The sequence below is a fragment of the Camellia sinensis genome, chromosome 15 (genome assembly GCF_055761805.1).
Source record: "Camellia sinensis isolate YWXY chromosome 15, ASM5576180v1, whole genome shotgun sequence".
NCBI classification, from domain to species: Eukaryota; Viridiplantae; Streptophyta; class Magnoliopsida; order Ericales; family Theaceae; genus Camellia; species Camellia sinensis.
In genome coordinates, this window is record NC_138975.1 from 19,426,850 (window position 1) to 19,448,366 (window position 21,517).

Consider the following 21,517-nt stretch of genomic DNA (forward strand, 5'->3'; position numbering starts at 1 on the left):
ATGAAGAAACATAATACAAAGTGGAGTTCGGGTCAACGGAAAAAGTGCATTTATGCCGAAACCCCAGAAATTTACCTTTTTCGTGCCGTCTAAAGTCGCAATCCATTCTGAGAGTTTTTTGGTAAAAAATGGCTCCATTTGTGGAAGAATTTGCAGTTGAAATGAAGTTCTGGATACTTACCTAAAAAAATAAAGTTTTGGAGAAGAATTCACGAAGCTGGACCTTTTGTAGAAGATAAGGCAGTGAGTGGAAGCTAGTTGTCAGCAATCTGGTGATTCTTACATTTTGTGGCCGGCAGGCTACCACCTCTTGTGGCGGGCATATGGCCGACAGCCTCCGTCTCTGGCCGGCAGCCTTCTTTTCAAGCCTGCCATCCACCTGTGTGCTAAATAGTGCTGGAAGCTTGTGTTTTGTCTTGATCTTTGAGTGTTTTAAAGTATTGTTTTGAGTCTTTTTGGTTTTAGCAAGTTTGCTTATTTGTCTTTGAGTTGTTTTTGCTCCGCTTATCGAGTTGTATGTTGTATTTTCTATTTTTTATTTCGTTTGTTGGCCGGTTCATTACTTAATTAAGAACATTGTTTCAATCAAGTGCTCTATTAGCCAACTTTGATTCCATGTCCATTTTCATGCAAATGCGGTGCTCATGATGCAAAAATAACAACACTTTTTATAAAAACAGCGCGATTTTATTCGGACCATGGTTTTTACAAAAGAGAAGTACAAGATTTTGAAGCAAAATAAAACCTATCTGAAGCTATACATATGCTAGTGCTACCAAACAAAAAGAAACTAAGCAAAAAAATCAAAAAATCAGCGCCGGTCACCTCAGGCCAGAGAGGCCCTCTTCGTCCTCTTTCTCATATGAGAGGACTCTGGGGCACAATCTCCATCAGCGCCACTATCTAAATCAGTCTCTGAGCTAGAATCAGAGTCAGCATCGTCTCCGCTCTCTACTCCAGAACCCTCCCAAGCATCATCACCTCCGCTCTCGGAACCCAAGCCAGTATCATCGTCTCTGTTCTCGGATGACTCAGAATGCTGACTCACTGCCTCCTCAGAGTCACTAGTCTTAGCATCATCATTGCTCAAGATGGGCTCTGGAGGACTACTCTGGCCTCAAGTGCCCCTATCTCTACCTTTCATCCCTGCTGCTAGAGGGGGTACTGCCGGTGATAGTGCTGCTGCTGTCGCCGGTGCAATTGGTATAGCTGGGGTCTAAAAAGATAGTTGTCAACAGATCAGCTACAGTGTGCATATCAGATACAAGTATAGTGTGTAAAATGAGTATATACAGAAATCAAATGTAGTGGGTAAGTACAGTGTGTGAATGCAGTGTGCCAATGCAATGTATCAGTGCAGTTTAGAGAAGACTACAATTGGAATGCCAATGTATCAGTGGAAAGATGATAGCATGAAGTGCAAACTAAAGAAATTATCGGGATGTCGTGAAGACCGAGCAGCGTCTCCCTCTTCTGTACCATACCCATTAAGGAGGCTACCAGCTCAAGAGCGCTCCCTGTGTACTCTATCGATGCCTGTAAATACATTTGGATGATCAGTGTCCGCAATAAACATATTTGAAATAAAATACGGAGTGCAAATTGTAAAGTATGGTCCATACTTGAGATGAACCCCGAACTCCGACTAACTCGTGACTAGCCACTACAGGCTCAATTGGGATCTGGTAAGCAACCCTAGTATGCCGCCAGCATATTAGTGCGGTAGGAAGCTTTGGCCAACGAGTGCTCTACTCCGAATAGGGAGTCCCTCTAGTACGGGCCCTGGTCGCCCTTGTTGCCCTAATCGCCTCTTTCGCTGCAGGAGCCCTCACCTCTTAGCCTCCGCGAGCACCTGTTAGAGGGGGCATGAGATGGGTCTGGATAAAGGTTGCGTAGTCGCCCTCTGCTTTAAAGTAATCGGCATCCAAGCCCACCATGAACTGAGTGACTGCATCAACAGATAGGTTGTTTGCTGATCTCAAAGACTCTAGCGGTGGCATCGGAACGATTGGGTCCAACAAGCCCACGGTCTGTCGACCAAACCGCTCACTCAGGAACCAGGCCCTGCAAACTGGGCCCTCAAGTAGAATGCGGAAGTGAGAAGTGGCCCCAGCCCTGGCGTACTGGTCCCGTATCCCAGCAGGCATCATGGCCCAAGACTGCCACATGATCTGCAAATAGAAAGTATACAGATTGTTAGTTACTATCAGCTGCTAAAATGTGAATCAGAACAGTTGCAAAACAAATATGATTGTGTTTTGGGTTACCTCATGAGTGGCCACTGTGTCAAAATAATGACGGAAGAAAGCAAAGGTCTCGTGGGTTCTATGCTGACACCGACCATCATACTGCCTCGAGTAGGGGACCGCCAGTGGGAGCTCCTCCATGGGATCTGGGGCAAGAGCTAGAAAATAAGCATAAACCCACAGTTGCAAAGAAAATGCAGTGATATGTGATCAACAAAGTTTGAACATATATAAAAAATGCAAAGCAGAAAGCCCAAAGTCTGAACAGATATAGAAAGTGCAAAACAGAAAGCACAGTGTATGAATAGATGTAGAAAGTGCAAAGCAGAAAGCACAGGTGTTGAACAAATATAAAACAGAAAGTGCAAAGCAGAAAATGTAAAGTGCAAAAAGGAAATTGAAATGCATACCCCCCAGGCTCACTAGTAGCCTCCGATTAGCTCTCCCCTCAAGTGGGAGGTAAAGCTCATGTATCCATATAGGGTGGCGAGGCTAGCTCTGTCCCAGTCATAGAAGCGTACCTGGGGAAGGGTTACTAGGGCATTCAATAGATATAAGCCCACGGTGTTCCACCTGTTCGAAAACAATGTGGTACCGAGGACAAACATCAAAAAATCCCTGGCGTATTGCTCCATGTCATCCAATGTCTCTAGCTCGCACCCTCAGAACTGCTCAGCGAACCAGCTATATCTGACTATAACTATCTGGTACAAGGATGGACGCACTCCCAATAGCTTGACCCAAGCGGCCTCCCACTCCCCTATGTCAGTGTCGAATGGGATCAGATCACCCCCTACTCCTAAGCCCGTGATCACGGCAAAGTCGTAGGGAGTCATCATCATCTCCCTGGTAGTGGAGAAGTGGAAGGAGTTGGTGGTGTCCCACCACCTCTCCACAAGTGCTTGCAGAAGAGGATGGCTCGCAATGACCCGCATCAAGCCGGAGCAGAAGTGGCTGAAGCCAGTCTCATCCACAATGTAACGAACCCCGGCAGGGAGCTTGTCATACCAATCTCTCGTAGTCGTAGCTCGATACCCTCTGAAGGCACGAGACTCCCCTTGTGGCAAAGAACAGATGAATCAGATAAGACAGTGACAAAAGTGCAGTCAGATGAAAGGCAATGCAAGAAATACAGTTTGAAGAAAGCCAGGAATGCATGAAAACAGAGTTCATACCTCAGCGATACTGGATAAAAGGTGAAAAAATGGCTCCCTCAACAGAAGGTCCTTCGGTACACCGCGAGCAAAGTCGTTGAACCGTCTAATGCCTCTAGGTGGCAAAATATGCGTGCGGAGATGGTACTTCGCTGGATCAAAAGGCCGTACCCTTAATGGTAGCACCTCTAGCTCAACCTTAGGCTCAAACTCTGCCTCAAGGTCGGCCTTAATACCCTGAGCCGCCTCGCCAGCCTCGACAATGATCAGCTCCTCTACCTCGGCAACAAGTGGGAATACGGGAGGAGTCTCAAGAGGAGACTCGTCATATGGTATATCATCTGCCATCTGGAAAGTAGGTGAAAAGGAAAGAAAAATAGAGAAAATAGGGTAAACTTGGAAAAAGTCAACCCTAGGAGAGAGAAAATGGGAAAAAAAGTCAAAGTCTGGAAAAGTTCACGAAACTCGAGAGAAAATTGAGGAGAACAAGCCTAAAGTGGTGAAAATGAGGAAAGAAGCATCGAAATCAAATTTTGATTAGTTCAAAAGGAAGAGAATCAAGAGGGTTTAGCGAAGAAAATATGCGTGGGGCGTTGGAAAAGGCGTAAAAAGCTCGAATCTAGAGAGGGAAAGTGTCTAGAGAGAGAGGAAAGAATTTCAGACCAAGAGAAGTGAGGAAATGAGGAGTCTTGGCCTATACTTAAAGACCCATGCTCAAAATGTCTAAAATGTCCCGATCTGCCATCGGTGGCCAGTAGGTGGCCGACAACATTCCTGGTAGCCAGCAGGTGGCTGTTGGTTTTCAGGTAGGTCCTGGTGCTGTATGGAGCTTCTTCTTCCCGAGAGGTGTGTGGCAGGTTCTGTTTTGGAAGCTTGCAGCTACGTTTCGATGAGTGAGCGTGTCCTACTTCCTATTCTAGACAAGGTGTATCCTTTTGAACATGTTATAATTCCTCCGAGAGGTAAATCGAAGGTGCCATCAAGTATTGTTTTACTCATTTTACGCTTTTGTTCTTTTCCGTAGCATAGAATATGCACTTCCCGTATACGTATGCTGCACGCATATCTTACATCAATCATGATTCATGCGTGGAATATGCTATTAATCATTTTTGTCTTTTGCATAGAACATGCCTTCAAATTAACATCATACGTCAGTTGCATCTATCGCACTCATTCACTTTGTGCATCTATCTCACTTGCTCACTTTGTGTATCTATCGCACACATTCCCATTGTGCATCTATCGCACTTGTACGCTTTTTGCATCTATCGCATTTTATTCATTTCGTGCATCTATCACACACCTCCGTATTTTATCTCAGGATGCGTGAAACGCGAACCCGAGAGGTTTCTCTTGTATTTTAGGATGCATGACGCACAGCCATAGGCATGTTTTATCTCGAGATGTGTGAGACATGAGCCCTAGCAATTCTTTTGTATCTTAGGATGTGTGACACGTGGCCTTGGGCGTGTTTCATCTTAGGACGCATGAAACGCAAGCCCGAGCAGGTTCTCTTGTATCTTAGGACGCGTGACGTGCGGCCCTGGGCTTGTTTTATCATAGGACACGTGAAATGTGAGCCCGAGTGGTTTTCTTATATCTCAAGACGTGTGATGCGCCGCCCTGGGCGTGTTTTATCTTAGGATGCGTAAAATGTGAGCCCGAGAGGTTTTCTTGTATATCAGGACGTGTGGCGTGCAGACCTGGCGTGTTTTATCTCGGGACACGTGAAATGCGAGCCCGAACAATTCTCTTGTATCTCAGGACACGTGACGCGCGGCCCTGGGCGTGTTTTATCTCAGGACACGTGAAACGTGAGCCCGAGTGGTTCTCTTGTATCTCAAGACATGTGATGCTTGCCATGGGCGTGTTTCATCTCGAGGCGTGTGAAATGCGAGCCCGAGCCGATTCTCTTGTATCTCAGGACGTGTGACGCGCGGCCCTGGGTGTGTTTTATCTTGAGACGCGTGAAACGCGAGCCCGAGTGGTTCTCTTGTATCTCAAGACGTGTGACGCGTGGCCCTGGGCATGTTTTATCTTGGGATGCGTGAAACGCGAGCCTGAGCGATTTTCTTACATCTCAGGACATGTGACGCGTGGCCCTGGATGTGTTTTATCTCGGGACGTGTGAAACCCGACCCCAATCGGTTTTCTTGTATCTCAGGACGTGTTACCCGTGACCCTGGGCATGTTTCATCTCGGGACACATAAAACGCGAGCCCGAGCAGTTTTCTTGTATCTCAGGACGAGTGATGTACGGCCCTAGGCGTGTTTCATCTCGGGGCGCATGAAACTCGAGCCTGAGTAGTTTCTCTTATATCTCAGGATGTTTGACGCATGGCATGCATGTTTATCTCGAGACGCGTGAAACACAAGCTCGAGCGGTTTCTCTTGTGTCTCGGGACGCGTAATGCGCAACCCTGGTCGTGTTTCATCTCAAGGTGCATGAAACGCAATCCCAAGTAGTTTTTGTTCTCTTGTTTCTCCAGACGTGTGAAACACAACCCCGAGCAATTTTATCAGTTTCTCAAGATGCGTGAAACGCAACCCTGAGCGGTGTTTTCTTTCTTCGTCTTTTGTTTTGGCGTGGTTAGGGTGTGTTTTTTTTCTTCTTTTTGCATGGAACCTGTATTAGTTTTAAGCTTGAAGCTGCTCATTCATTTTGTTATCTTGTTATTGCTTATTGCATCATCTCGCATGATCAGAAGTTTTCAAAATAGCCAGCTTCGCGTAGCGTGTGAGTCCAGCTCCAAAGTTGCATTATGCATATCATTTACATTTTGTCCCAGAACTACGCTAGTTTGATTCCTTGAAAAGGGATACATAGGCAGCCTGCGGGTGCAACCATTTGTTTATGTCTTGTTTGTTTGTCTAAGTCTTATGGCCTTGTCAAAATGAGTCATCTTCGAGCTTTAGCATTCACTCACGTCATTTCATGACTCCGAGTTCTGTTAAAGAGGGGCAATTGTAGATACCCAATTTTTTACGACCATTACAACTTGGACACCATCGCATGCACACCCAATGATGAGTTTATATGCTCATCACGTGCTCGAAGTTCTCAACGGAATGCCACAGCTTTGAGCCTTTCAAACTCTACACCCTTATTGCCTCATTCTTGGACCAAGCCTTGGTTTTTCAAGCCTGTAGCTTCTGATGGCCTGCCAGCCACCATTTTGGGCTGCCATTCATCCTTTTTTGGTTGCCGACCACTGATGTGGCCTGCCGACCACTAGTGATGGTCGGCCGGCCACCAGTTTCTTTTGTAGATATTTTGTGTCAACTGTGCTAGCTGTTTGCACAGATGCATGCATTTGCCTCCACGTGTAGGGCTAGATGTTCTTGAGGAGAAATCATGTTTTCTATATATAGAGGACCTCCCTCTCATGTTTTAGGGTTAGAAAAAATTTAGAGCAAAATTGTTCATCTTTCTCTATAATTCTCTCTCTCTCTAGCAATTTCCTACACTTTTGGATACAAATCTTCAACCTTTGCCTATACACTCTTAACCAAACCTCTTCATCTTTGAGCTGTGGTATTCTTGAGCCTTTTTGGAGCTCTAGAGGGTGTGTTTACTTGGTTTTGTTGCTTGGAAATTGTTTTCCTCTTCAAATGTATAAGGCTTTGCCTATTTGCTTGCTTTCTCTACTCTTTTTTCTTGCTGTTTTCAAACTGTTTTTGAGCTGTAAAACTTCTGCATTTTTGGGCTAAAACTTGGGTTTTAAGGTCATTAAAGGTTGGGGAGTGATTCACCCTTTTTTGTACCTTGTTTTGGAGGTCTTTACCCTTGTGTTTCCCACCTTTTACTATTTATTTTTGAGCTTTTAAACACTAATTTTCAGAGCTTTTTTAGTGGCCAAAATCATGTTTTGAAGTCCAAATTTGGAGGGGTTAGTCTCCCCTCCTTGTGTCTTGCTTAGTAGCCTAGTTTGTGCTATGTTTTAGAATATTAATCTAGCTTTTGTTAACTTAATTCCAACATGTTTTAGGACTTATTTTAGACTGTATTGGCACTGTTTTTGGTTGATGGTTGCATTTGAGCTTTGTTTCGCATGATTATAGTTTAATAGTCCTCATTAGGCCTTAGACATCATCTCCTTTGAGTTAATTGCATTTATTTATGGCTTTCCATACTTGTGATCACCCTTAATCATCTCTGCAACCTCCCTTCTTCCTTGGCTTTTGTTTTGCATTGAAAGTGGTTCAAACAACTTGTTTGTTTAAAGTATGAGATTGAGATGTCATGCTTAATAGTTTAATCCCTTTGGGGTTCATTACCAACGATGTGATGTCTCTTTCCTGCCTAAGACAACACTTGGTTTGAGCCTTCTTTCCATTTAGAGGACTTAAACTCACCATTGGTCTCAATTGAATTAAAGAATTGAAAGGTAATTAAAATGAAATAATTAAAACATGGGACTAAAATGGTGCAAGATAATAAAAGTGTTGTGTTCAATCAAACGTTAATTGAATACATGGGAGCTTGAGGCATTTCATACTCATTAGTAATGAAATAATTCAAGTTTCCAAGGTTACCACTTCCCCTTGATCAACTCATAAAAGGGAGGAGGTTAGAGTCTTATTTTGTTACATTCATTGAACTTGCACACTTTGGTTCATATGCCATCATGTAATAAAATTGCTTGAGTTGATGGTTTATAAACCAAGCTGCTACTCCTTTGATTTGTTCATGAAAAGAAGGGGTGAGTTGTGCAAACAAACCCTTGAGAATACCTTGTGCATACTATATTTGCTCTCTGTTGCAGCAAGGTGAACTGGGCAGCAGTGGCCGGCAAGCCATTTTCCATGGCCGGCAGGCCATTTTCCATGGCCAACAGGCCACCTTTGATAGCCGGTCAGCTATCACTAGTGGCCGGTAGGCCCTCATCACTGGCCGGTCGACCACTGATGCAAGATTTAGCAGTGTGTTTGTGAGGCAAAGCAAAGTTATTCTGGAAGTGGGCAACAGTGTATGTGTTCTCTGTGCAACAAAGGCTCTCCGAAAGCAAAACAGTAGCTTTTTCGGGTGGAAACCAAGCATGCGCATGAACATCCCTCGCTTCCTGAGGCAGAGTAGTTAGCTTAGTTCTTAATTGTTTAGCTTAATTACTTCTTTTAATTGCACTTGTGTTGTAATTATTTAATTAGTTAAAGTAGTTAACTAGTTGTGATGTTGTAATCATTAATTAACTAGAATAGTTAGTTAATTCATATGTTATTGTAATAATTAGTTAAGTAACTTAGCTAGTTTACTCATTTTGTTTTGTAATAGTTAATTAATTAGTTAGTTAGTTAATTAGCTAGTTTATTCATTCAGACTCTCCATCGTGAGAGCGCAATGTAATAATGTGTATGTCTTCCAACTCCACGTCTTTCTCACTTTTATTTAACTACTTATGATGGTTAGTTTAAGGACATAATGTTTTGTTTAGCATACTCCATGTTTGCATCCATTTGTATTGCATGCACCGAGGCTCGGTTCATCATTCTAACTGCATTGTTAGTTTAAATACTTCTTTGAATACATGCTTAGACCGCATATTATCAAAATTGTTTCATATGGCATATTAGTAGCCGAGCCTAATAATTGCATATCGCATGTGTTGCATTAGTCATATCGCATAGTTAGGAATCATGCATTTTTTTAACTCATTTCTTTTTTGGCTTGGAGTACTAGGTAAGCTTTTATTTGCTTTAGCATATTGCATGCGTGTGATTGTTGCCATGTTTAGAATGCATGGCATGAGGCTAATTGCTTAAGTGTTATAATTTCTTGAATGCTTGTGGATGAAGGCTTGTTGCTTGAATTAGAATAATTTGAGTAATGTTTATATGCAATCACTTTTTCAAGTGGTACATATTCGAAACAATTTTCAAAACAAACATGAATCAAGTGTTCCAATTCTTGCAAAGTTAGTCAATACTCGTTTGTGTGCACATCACATAGTAATGTAGCCTAATAGACGGAAAAAGAGCATATAATGTTGATAAAAATCATATCATGATTAATAAAGGCCGATCTTTGATCGGACGAGCGGGGGTGCTCAAATTCATTCATGACTTTCTTCTCTCGTACCTAAGTTCCCGAACCAAAACAATCTTGGTGATGAAGGACATGTGGCCTTTGGCACGAGTCATGAGTTTCCTAAATCTTTCCAAAACAAAATATTTAGGTGGCGAGTCTGTATCTGGCAAAGCAGTCCATTTTTGGCATTTTTGATTCAAAATCGATTTTTCAAAAAGAATTGTCGGATTAGGACTCTTTGATGATTATCTATTTCACATTGCACTTGTGGAATCAGATTTAGAACTGCGGGAGTCCGATACTGTAGGGCTTTATTCGACTCCCGAAAAGGGGCGCGAAAAGTCGAGCTACATATAGCCCCACGGTATTTTCCCTATTCACAAACAAGGTAGTATCGAGGAGATACATGAGAAACCCACGGGCGTACTGAGTAACCTCCTTCGGGGTGACTGACTATAGGTCGATGAAGTGATCCAGGAGCCAGCTATATCACACCATCCCGTGGCCGATAGTGTCTGGGATTGCCCCAAGAAGCTGACATTGTGCAGTTCTCTATTGCGTCATATCAGGATCGAATGGGATCGGGCCACCAACCCCTACCTGCAGGCGGGTGAGCATCGAGAAATCGTACGAGCTCAGAGTCAGCTCCCCGATTGATGAAAAGTGAAGCGAGTCTGTGGTGTCCCACTACCTCTCCACCAGGGTCCCGTAAAGCAATGGCTCAACCCTCATCTGTATAAGCCCTGAACAGAAAGGCCTGAAGCCGACAGCATCGACCAATGTACAAACCTCTGCGGGAAGCCTCTCATACCAGTGCCAAGGGCCAAATATGAATCCATAGCCGCCAATCCTCCTGGCTATCACCTGTAGGTTAGGAATTTTATTAGTGTTTTCTTGGCATGAAAGGATAATTTGTTTACGAAATTCAAAATATGTGCAAAACAAAGGAAAAGATTGCTTACCGTGGAGGCGTCGGTAGACAAGTGTTCAGTGGGCTCCCACAGTAAGATGTCCTCATCTATCCCTGGGATGAGGCCCTCAAATCTCAAAATACCGTTAGGGGTTAGAGCATGTGTGTAGGGCTAGTAGGTCGCCATATTAAAAGGCCTCTCGGCAAGATGCGGTAATTCAGGCTCAAGAACAGGAGGGAGAACGCCCTCAACCTCTATGTCCTCACCAAGGATGGCACTAATATCCACAACAGGGTCAGGGATGGGAACTTCGCCACTAGACATAGAGAGAAAATGGGAAAATATGAAGAAAAGTGAGTGAGTAAGTGAGATTGAGTGAAAACCCCAAAATTCCTAAACCCTAGGAGAGAGAAAATAAAGAGAGAGTGAAAAATCAAAGGAGGGGAGGGAAAAGTGTGGGTAACTATGTGAGAATCCAAGAAAAATCAAGGAAAACCACAAAACTCAACCAAATCAATTTTTAATCGATTCAAAACGTAGAGAAAGGAAAGGGTTTCAAGAAGAAAAATCACAAGGGTTGGTGGGTTTTGTGAAAATAGAGAGAATCTAGAGAGAAAAGAAGCTTGGAGAAAGAGGGGAGAGATTTTCGACCTAGGGTGGGAGCAAAATAAGGGTTGGGTTTTATTTAAACCAACCACGGGTGTGGCTTTTACTGAATCTACCCCTGCCATTGTCACAACTCGGCCGACACTATTGGAGCCCAATTGTGCTTCATTTAGGCCCGACCCGCCCCTAGTGCAACCTAGTTTTTTTACTTTGTTTGTTTTCATATTGGGCCTCGATCTGAATTTGAGAAGGTAAAAAAAGGGGAAAAAACAGAAAGCAGGAAAAAAAAAAGCAAAAAAAAGGAAAATAAAAAAACAAGACAAAAAAAAAGGGAAAAAAAAAAAGATAAAGGAGAGAAATAAAAAGAAAATGAGGAAAAGAGTGTTGTTGCTTTGTTTCATAAGTTGTTTAAATTCGTAATTGGTTTAATTCATAATTTGTCTAATTCATAATCGTTTTGTTTACTCATAATTTGTTTAAGTTGGTCTGCTAATTTGTAAACTGTTCTACCTATGTGTTCCATTATTTCCTCCATTAAGTCATGGTTTGGCATTGCATAAGTTATTTCAGTTGTTTCGTTACTTCATAATTTGTTTCAAATATATGATTTGTTCATTTATAATTTGTTCCGATATGTCCAGATTTCACGCATTGCCAACTCATAATTGCATGCTTCTCTTTAGGAGTTTGATACTTAGGCCTGTTTTCAAAAGAAATCGTTGTGTTTGTTTTGCTTTTGTCTTTGTTTAAGGTTCAAGCTCGAACCTTCAACAAATTCGCGTTTATGCGTCGTACCTTGATTTGAGTTGTCTCCGTGGACTTCATTTTCCGAGGCCTTCCCAGGAGGAGATAATCTCGCTTTACCAAGTTCTGAAAACTTGTTTGCTCCTTTGTTGATTTGATTTTATTCGGTTAAAAATGGCAGGTGTGCCTGTTGTTCACACCACCTTTCCTCCTCTCGCATGAGACATGTTAGGATTGTTTTATTCTGTTAAAAATAGTAGGTGCGCCTATTGTTCACACCACCTTTCCTCATCTCGCATGAGACACGTTAGGATTGTTTTATTCGGTTAAAAAATTAGGTGCGCCTGGTGTTCACACCATCTTTTCTCCTTTCGTTTGAGACGCATTAGGATCTCGAGTTTTCTCGATTAAAAACAGCAGGTGCGCCTATTGTTCACACCACTTTTCCTTCTTTCGCGTGAGACACGTTAAGATTGTTTTATTCGATTAAAAACAGTAAGTGCACCTGTTGTTCATACCACCTTTCCTCCTCTCGCGTGAGACGCGTTAGGGTTGTTTTATTGGGTTAAAAACATCAGGTGTACCTGGTGTTCACACCATCTTTCCTGCTTTCACGTGTCTCATCTTTTCTCGTTTCGCGTGAGACACGTTAGGATCTCGAGTTTCCTCAGTTAAAAACATCAAGTACGTCTGGTGTTCACACCATCCTTCCTCCTTTCGCATGAGAAGCGTTAGGATCTCGAGTTTCCTCGCTTAAAAATATCAGGTGTGCCTGGTGTTCACACCATCTTTCCTTCTTTCGCGTGAGACGCATTAGGATCTCGAGTTTTCTCGGTTAAAAACATCAGGTACGCCTGGTGTTCACACTATCTTTCCTCCTTTCACGTGAGACACGCTCGGGGTTGTTTTTCTCGGGTTAAAACATCATGTGCGCCTGCTGTTCACACCATCTTTCCTTCTTCCACGTGAGATGTGCTCGAAGTTGTTTTCCTCGGTTCAAAACATCAGGTGTGCCTGGTGTTCCCACCATCCTCCACTCCCTCTGCGTGAGACGCAGACTGGCGTAGAGCTTTTCACCCTTCCTAAGTGAGACATAGTTAGACCTGCATTTTCTTGCATCCTTTTTACGTGAGACGTAGTTTGGTTTGTTCTTTTTTGTCCCTTTCACGTGAGACGTGTTTATTGACTCACTTCTTTCCATGTGAGACATGGCTGGATTTGTTTTGCTCTGATTTATGCTTTCGTTTAATGTTGCATTCTTGTTCTGATTGCATTGTTTCATTGCATGATCATAAGTTATTCTCTGCATATCATTTTACATTTTGTCCTTGAATTATGCAGGTTTGAATCCTTGCAAAAGGATACATAGGCAACCATCGGGTTCAACCAATTGTATTTTGATATGTTTTCTTGCCCAAGTCTTACGGCCTCGTTAAATGGGTTGTTTTTGGGCTTTGACATTCACTCACGTCATTTCATGACTTTGAGCTCTATCAAAGAGGGGCAACTGTAGACACCCCATTTTTGACAGCTCGCAAGACCCGGGCGCTTTGTCTTGTGCACTCGATGATGAAAGTTGCATTGTGTATGCTTTAGATTCTCAGTGAAGGAATCCAAGATCGAGCTTTGAAACAATACTAACACCTTTCTATTTGCACTCTTCTTACCTCAAAGGTCCTTTTTTATATATTGTGCCATCCTACACTAAGCCAGAAACAGAAGAGGGAACACAGTGAGGCCCAGCCGTGCCTCATTGGGAGTCAGTCGTGGCCATTTGGGGCCGGCCGTGCCTTGTTGGCAATAAACACTGTTTTGGGCAGAAGCCCGCCAGCTGTCTATTTTTGAAGATATTTTTGACCTATTTTTCTCAAATTCTATAAATATGAGGTCATATCTCTGTTTTGAGGGTTGAACAATTTCCAAAGAGCCTGTACACTCACTTGAGAGCTCATTTTTCCTTGGCATGCCATCTTTGAGCAAGCTTACCATTCTTGAGCTATATCCATACACCATACACACCCTCAAACCTTAACCTTGGAGCCTTGGTTGAGCCTTGAGAATCACAATTCAAACTTGAGAGGACCTCTAGATCAAGTTTGATCAACAATCAAAGCTTACTCTCTTCAAGAGGTATAAGCTTGTCACCTTTGTCTTTGCTTACATTTCAATCTATATCTATCTATTTCTTGTGTTCTTGTGCTATTTTGGATCCATTTCAAGTGTTAGAACTTGGGTTTGAATAGTTACCAAAGGTAGAGAGAATTGACAACCTTTCTTGCACCTTGTGCTATAGTTCCACGACTACCCTGCAAAAGAGAAAACAGACAGCATCTCAGCTTGATTTCACCAGAATAGGTATAAGCATAGCTGAACGATTGTGCTCTCTACTGAATTTTGCCCAAAACTCTGCCTGTAAACTGATACCTTCAAGTAAAACTGATCCCCCCAAAATGCTGATGCCCTCAGGCCTGATACCCAGACTTGCAAACTGATACATGCATTCCTGTAGAGACGCACTCTAAAAGCACATAGCAAGTCAGAGCCAAAACATCCCCATGTTGGGGTAGGGTTTCCTTGTCCTATTTTGTCAGGAGCTAGGGTTTCACTATGCACGCAACGGTTTTAAACAACCTACAATCGGGTAAGCAACCTGTCCTAGTTTGGAATGGTCACTATGGATTCCGATATGCACTAGGTCGAATGGTCAAAAAGGGTGCCCCAGTAAAAATCGGGATTTGTGTTCCCATCGTGGTAGAGCCCGTAACCGGTCAGCCTTATGGCATGCTTCTCAAAGCGAGCCTCCGACAAACCATTCAGGAATAGCAGATGGCAAACACGATGTCCTAGGCGCACCAATGCAAATGCAATGCAAAGAAACACATAAGTGTAATCAAAACAAGATATCATGAGTTCGAGTCAAGTTCTCTAAATCCCCAGCAGAGTCGCCAGAAACTGTAGACATCCCCGAACGTCCAGGGAGGGAATCCCGTTTTGTTCATTGGGGCTTACTACAGTTTGGACTCAATGTCACGGTTCTTAATCTGATCTCGCAAAGTGCAATACGAGATTGATAAATCACCAAAGAGTCCAAATTCGGCAAATCGTTTTGAAAAACTGATATTTAGAAAGAAGTGCCAAACATGGACTGCTTTGCCAGATACAGAGTCGCTACCTAAATATTTTATTTTGGGAGAGTTTAGGAAACCCTGACTCGTGCCTAAGGCCACGTGTCCGTCATCACCAAAGTTGCCTCGGCTCGGGAACTTGGGTACAATTGGGAAGGTCATGCAATGAGCACCCCTGCTCGCCCGATCAAAGATCGGCCACTACTAAACATGATATTTTGTTTTTGAAAACATATGTGCTCTTATTCCGGTTTATTAGCCTAGAATTTCTATGTGATACGCACAGCATACAAGTATAGACTAGATTGCCTAAGTTGGAACAAAGCATCGCATATCCATTTGTTTTGAAAATGGATTGAAGTTTGCTACTCGCAAGAAGGCTAAAACACGGGTTTCGACGAATTATTCCAATTCAAGCAACCCAACCTTCACCCACAGGCATTCAGGCAGTTATATCACATAAGCACATAGCCTCATGGTAAATATGCTATCATGGCAGTCACTCACACACATGCAAGGATGCTAAAGCATAAACACTTACCGAGTACTCCGAGCCAAAAAAAGAAGCTAATTAGAAAACATGCATGAATCCTAACTATGCTGAGATGCCTAATGCAACACATGCAAGAATGCAACTACAATAGGCTCGGCTATTCTAAGATGGCATATGAGATACAACAATCGATACATGTATTCAACTTGGAATTGAAATACAATGCAGTTAGCATGATGCGCCGAGCCCGGTGCATGCAATACAGATGAATGAATGCAAGCATGCGAATATATAGATGCTAATTGAAACATGCCCTAAAACTAACCATCATAAGTTGGTAAATAAAAGGGAGGAAGACGTGGGGTTGGAAGACATGCATCACACACACGCACACTTATTACAACATTGCCCTCCTCGGAGGGTCCAAATGAATAGTACAGAATAAACTAGCTAACTTAAGCTAATTAAACTAATTATTACACAACATTAATTAATTAACGAATTAACTAAGTAAGTAAGGAAACTAGCATGCAAATTAAACAAAATGGATTGCCTCAGCTCTGTTCCGAATGATAGGGATGCATGCATGCTCAAGTCGCCTTGTCGGGAAATCCATCGCGATGCCCCGATTTGCCTCTTTTTGCAACTGGTCCCAGAACACTGTACAAAGCTCCAGAAGGCTGCTGACCAGTTTTTGCTGCTGGTTTTCAGTTTGCTGCAACAGAGAGCGAGAAAGGGCATGGCAAAGTATTTTCAACATATGTGTGCATGACTACTCTTCCCATCATTGCATAAGCTCCAGGGAGTGTAGTCTTCGATCTTCGTGCCACCAATCACGCATCTTGATGCATGATGGCTAACGAGTCAGATTGCACGACTCGATGTAAAATGAATGCACATATAAACACAACAAGGCCTAAACTCCATCATGGGTAATCCGGAGTTTCGACGACCGAGAATCGAGGCATATTTCGTCATTTGGAGTATGAAACGTCCCTCGTTTCCCGTGTTTGGACTAAACCCTATTCCAAACACAGTACAATATACATGGCATACACAATACGACTAGCATGCAACCCTAAACGCAATGCAACCTAATCATGCTAGCATGCGAGGGATGATATGCAAACATGCAACTAGCATACAATGCTATGAACTAAGAATGCCATACTCAATGCACATGCACTATATGGCATGCGCAATGCACATACGAAGATGGACATGCACGAAGACATAAACAAGGCATATACAATGCGACGATCAAGCATGCGACAACATAGATATGGCATACATAATGCAAGATGGACTTAAACTAAAATGAATGGGCTTCAGCCACACTCAAATCAGTGGCCATACATGATGAAAATGAAATAACAACACACATGCAAACATGCACAAATCCAAGGGACCAAACTTAAGGCACAAAGTGCAACTCCACCAAAGCATGGCAAGCATGAAATATGGCATACAATCACATATTTTCTAGCTCTGAAATGACATGCAAGATGGTCCCAAATCATGCAAACACCTCACACAATGCATGCTAGATGGCCCAAATACCGAAACTAGTGAAGTGGATTACACTACGGGCATGCAAAGCAATACTCAAATGGTCAAACCAGCCCCAAACATTCCCTATACAGGCCAAAACAATAGCAAATATGGACTAAAATGATGGCTCGCAAAGCATGGAAATAAAGCTCATGCAATGGTCCAAAAATGAGGTATTCATGCATAACACTCAAACACATTTAAAGAGTGGAAAACATGGGAATATGGCATACATATATAAGCTCTAAAATATGATTCACAATGATGCCAAAACATGGAAACACCTCAAAATACGCATGCAATAGGCTTCAAAACTCAAAGCTAGGCAAGGGTATTGAACTACAACCATGCATAGCAAACATCATTTGACCATAAGGCACAAAAACAGAGCTAAGCCAGTCCAAAATATGCACAAAATCAGTTTAAGGCATGGCCGAAAGTGCTAGAATCAAAGGCCAAAATAGCATGCAATGTAAGCCAGTAAAGAGGATTTGCACTACAAGCATGTGAGGCAATTAAGAGGCCTTTAAACCAGAAAATGTCAGAGGTATGACAAGCCAAATAAAGCCCAAAAACCCACTGAAACATGGTTAATGCATGCAAGAATGAGATGCTCCTTTGATATGCTATGAAGAGGGTTATTCTACACAGGCAAGATAGACATCCAATATGGCAAAACAAGCCCCGGACAGAGCCTATGCAGGTCTTAAAACTCATCAAAAATGGCCTGAAACATGGCTTGGAAGCATGCAAATAAGGGCTCCTTCGTAAGGCTAAAAATGCTAAAAAACAAAACAAGGAGAGAGAGAGGGTCACCCCTCTCTGATTTTGGCACTCAAAACAGCATGCTAGCCACAAAAATTCCACTAGATTTCAGTGGCTAAAAGGCCAAACAAAGGCCAACACAAATGCCCTAAGGCATGGCTCAAAACAAGGTAAAATGAAGCATGCAAGGGGGGTAGATGACCCCCAACGGAAAAATGATCTTAAACAAACATGTTAAGGGCCTCAAAATAAGACTTTTTTCAGTTTACACCAAAGCTCAAATATGTTTGCAAGTATGGCTAAAAGATGGAGAAAAATAAAGCTTAAAAGAGGGAATAGTGTGTTACCCTTGTAGCTTCAGCAAAACCAACAGTTTCTTGGACCAAAAACCAGCTCTTTGAGACCTCTCAAGACCCTCCAAGAACCTTAGATCAATGGTGGAGGTGTGTGGCTATGAGGTGTGGTGTTAAAGGCCAAGAACAAACACCCTTTCTAAGCCTAGAATGTAGAGATATAGAGAGATATATGTGTTTTTCCATAGACAATATTTTTTCAACCTCTCTAAAGAAGAGGGAGGCCCTCTCTTATAGAGAAACAAGAAGGTTCAAGCTTCTTGGAGAAGCTAGAGCAAAAGGTTCAAGCTTCTTGGAGAAACTAGAGCAAAGGTTCAAGCTTCTTAGAGAAGCTAGAGCAAAAGGTTCAAGCTTCATAGAGAAGCTAGAGCAAAGGTTCAAGAGGTTCAAACTTCCTCAAGAAGCTAAAACAAGGGTTCAAAAGGTTCAAGCTTCCTCAAGAAGCTAAAATGAGGGTTCAAAAGGTTCAAGCTTCCTCAAGAAACTAAAACAAGGGTTCAAAAGGTTCAAAATTTCTCAAGAAGCTAAAACAAGGGTTCAAAAGGTTCAAGCTTCCTCAAGAAGCTAAAACAAAAGTTCAAAATGTTCAAGCTCTCCAAAAACCGTACCAAGCGAAGAAAGTTAAGCGGTCCCGAACCGAGGCGCACAGCCGACGGCTCTGAAAATCGAAAACTGGTCTCCAAACGGGAACAGTGGTCTACGACCACGAAAAGTAGCCTATGGCCACTGAGAGATGGTCTATGAGACCTCTCTCTCCCTTCGAGAAGAGAAAACAGAACCTAGTTCGCAAACCGGGGCAAAGCACAAAAGAGTCCCAAGGTCCAGAGGCAAGGCTCTTAGTCGAGACTTTGTAACCTCAGAACGAGCACAACATGCGTCATCACCGAGCGCTCAATCGATGACGTCTGAGTCTTAAGGTCGGCCAAAAATGGGGTGTCTACAATTGCCCCTCTTTAACAGAACTCGAAAGTCATAAGTGACGAGAGTGAATGTCAAAGCCCAGAGACATCTCATTTTTGACGAGGCCGAAGACTTAGATAAACAGGCGAGATAAACAAGAGATGTGCCCGCAGGCAGGGGCAAAATGCAAGAGACATGCACAAAGCCGGTCATAACTTATGATCACGTAAAGAAAGCTGTAACAAAGCATAACATACAACAGTTTTAAGCAAGCATACACAAATCTAACTACATTACATGCAGAAAGGGTGTAAGAGAATTACTGCAATTCTCACCGCGAATACAGTGTGTATGTGTGACAGATACACAAAGCGAACGTGTGATAGATACACAAAGTGAGCATGTGTGGTAGATACACAAAGTGGATGTAGTGTGATGGATACACAAAAAGGTGAATACAAAGTGTGATAGATGCACTAAGTGAACAAGGTATGATAGATACATAAGGTGAGTGTAGTGTGATAAATACACAAGGCGTGAACAGAATGTGATGGATACACCAAAAGGTGAACACGAAGTGTGATAGATGCACTAAGTGAACAAAGTATGATAGATACACTAAAGGTGAACACAAAGTGTGATAGATGCACTAAGTGAACAAGTGTGATGGATACACTAAAGGTGAACACAAAGTGTGATAGATGCACTAAGTGAACAGGTGTGATGGATACACAAAAGGTGAACACAAAGTGTGATAGATGCACTGAGTGAACAAAGTATGATGGATACACTAAAGGTGAACACAAAGTATGATAGATGCACTAAGTGAATAGGTGTGATGGATACACAAAAGGTGAACACAAAGTGTGATAGATGCACTAAGTGAACAGGTGTGATGGATACACAAAAGGCAAACACAAAGTGTGATAGATGCACTAAGTGAACAAAGTATGATAGATACAGTAAAGGTGAACACAAAGTGTGATAGATGCACTAAGTGAACAGGTGTAATGGATACACAAAAGGTGAACACAAAGTGTAATAGATGCACTAAGTGAACAAGTGTGATGGATACACAAAAGGTGAACACAAAATGTGATAAATACACTAAGTGAACAGGTGTGATGGATACACAAAAGATAATGAAGTGTGATGGATACACTAAAGTAAATGAAGTGAATATGTGCATGATAGATACACAAAATGAGAAAGTGTGTGATAGATACAAAAAATGAGAATATGTGTGATAGGTACAGAAAATGAGAATGTGTGTGATAGATAGAGAAAATGAAAGAAGTGTGATTGATACACTAAGTGAAGAGAGTGTGATTGATACACTAAATAAATGAAGTGTGATTGATACACGAAGCGAATGAAGAAAGTGTGATAGATACACTAAGGGTGAATGAGGTGTGATTGATACACTAGATAAATGAAGTGTGATTGATACACTAACTGAATGAAGTGTGATTAATACACTAAATAAATGATCTCAAACGGAACTTCTTTGAATGAACCGTACGTACAATATCATGCATGAATGAGAAAGAAACTTGATAGGTACAATGCAATACAATGCATGGTGTTTAAGGAACGCAATAAACAAGCATAGCGGCACTTTAGAAAGCACCTCATGGGGTGAGTGGCGATGAACCGCTCTACTCTGACGGGGATCTCCCCTCGTGCTCTTTGAACACTTACCTTTAACTTACAGTATAAAGGTTCTGATATGCTAAGAAGGGGTAACCTCCGTATGTAGAAGCGACGGATGCCGCTTTTCTTTCTGACCATATTCACAACTTTTCCTATTCTCCAACGGGGTGACAGACTAGGTTGGTTCAGTATCTAGAATTGAGGTGCATACACGCTATCTCAACCTATAGGGCTTCCATATAGATTTCAAGCCGAGGACACGCCTCTGGGTATTTAAACCAGACTTTAGTCTCGGAAATCCCAAACCTTTGCGTTTTAGGCAACAGCCATTTGAACTCTAGTTTCCACCGTCGCAGTTGGTCTCCTAGGAACTCATTGTGAACACAGCCAAGATGCCTCTAGCAAGGAATGGTACTCAGGTAGAGCACTTGATTGCCATTCTGGCTTGAAGCAGACTTGATCTTGAGTTTGAAGTAGAGGCACACTCATACTTCGGAGCATTGGCAAGACCTGAAGAGGTACACACGGAATACAATCTCAGAACTTACTAAAGTTGAAACAAACTCAGATACTCGACATTTTCCCTCTGTTCTTTTGCTTTGCAGTCTAGAACCTATATAGCTTCAGATAGGTCCTGGTTTTACTGTTCCCACATGACCTGGGTTGAACCCTGCGATTTTACGAAAGAACGAATCTTGTTTTGCACAGATGTGGAGAACGGCACGGCACTCGGAGCGCAAAACGATTTTATTTTTGAAATTGAGAGATGAGTTCTTGACCGGGGTATTGAAGCTATGACTGAACACAGCGCACTATGACTCAATAATGGAAAACAAAAGGTAAACAACCTAAACACATCGAGTAACACTCGAAATGACTCAAAACAAGAATCGAGATAAAATAAAAAGACACGACACTCAGACGTGGACAGGGAGCCTATTTCTCTGGGTATTGTTTCCCACCCTTTCTCATTTGTGATTCTCATATC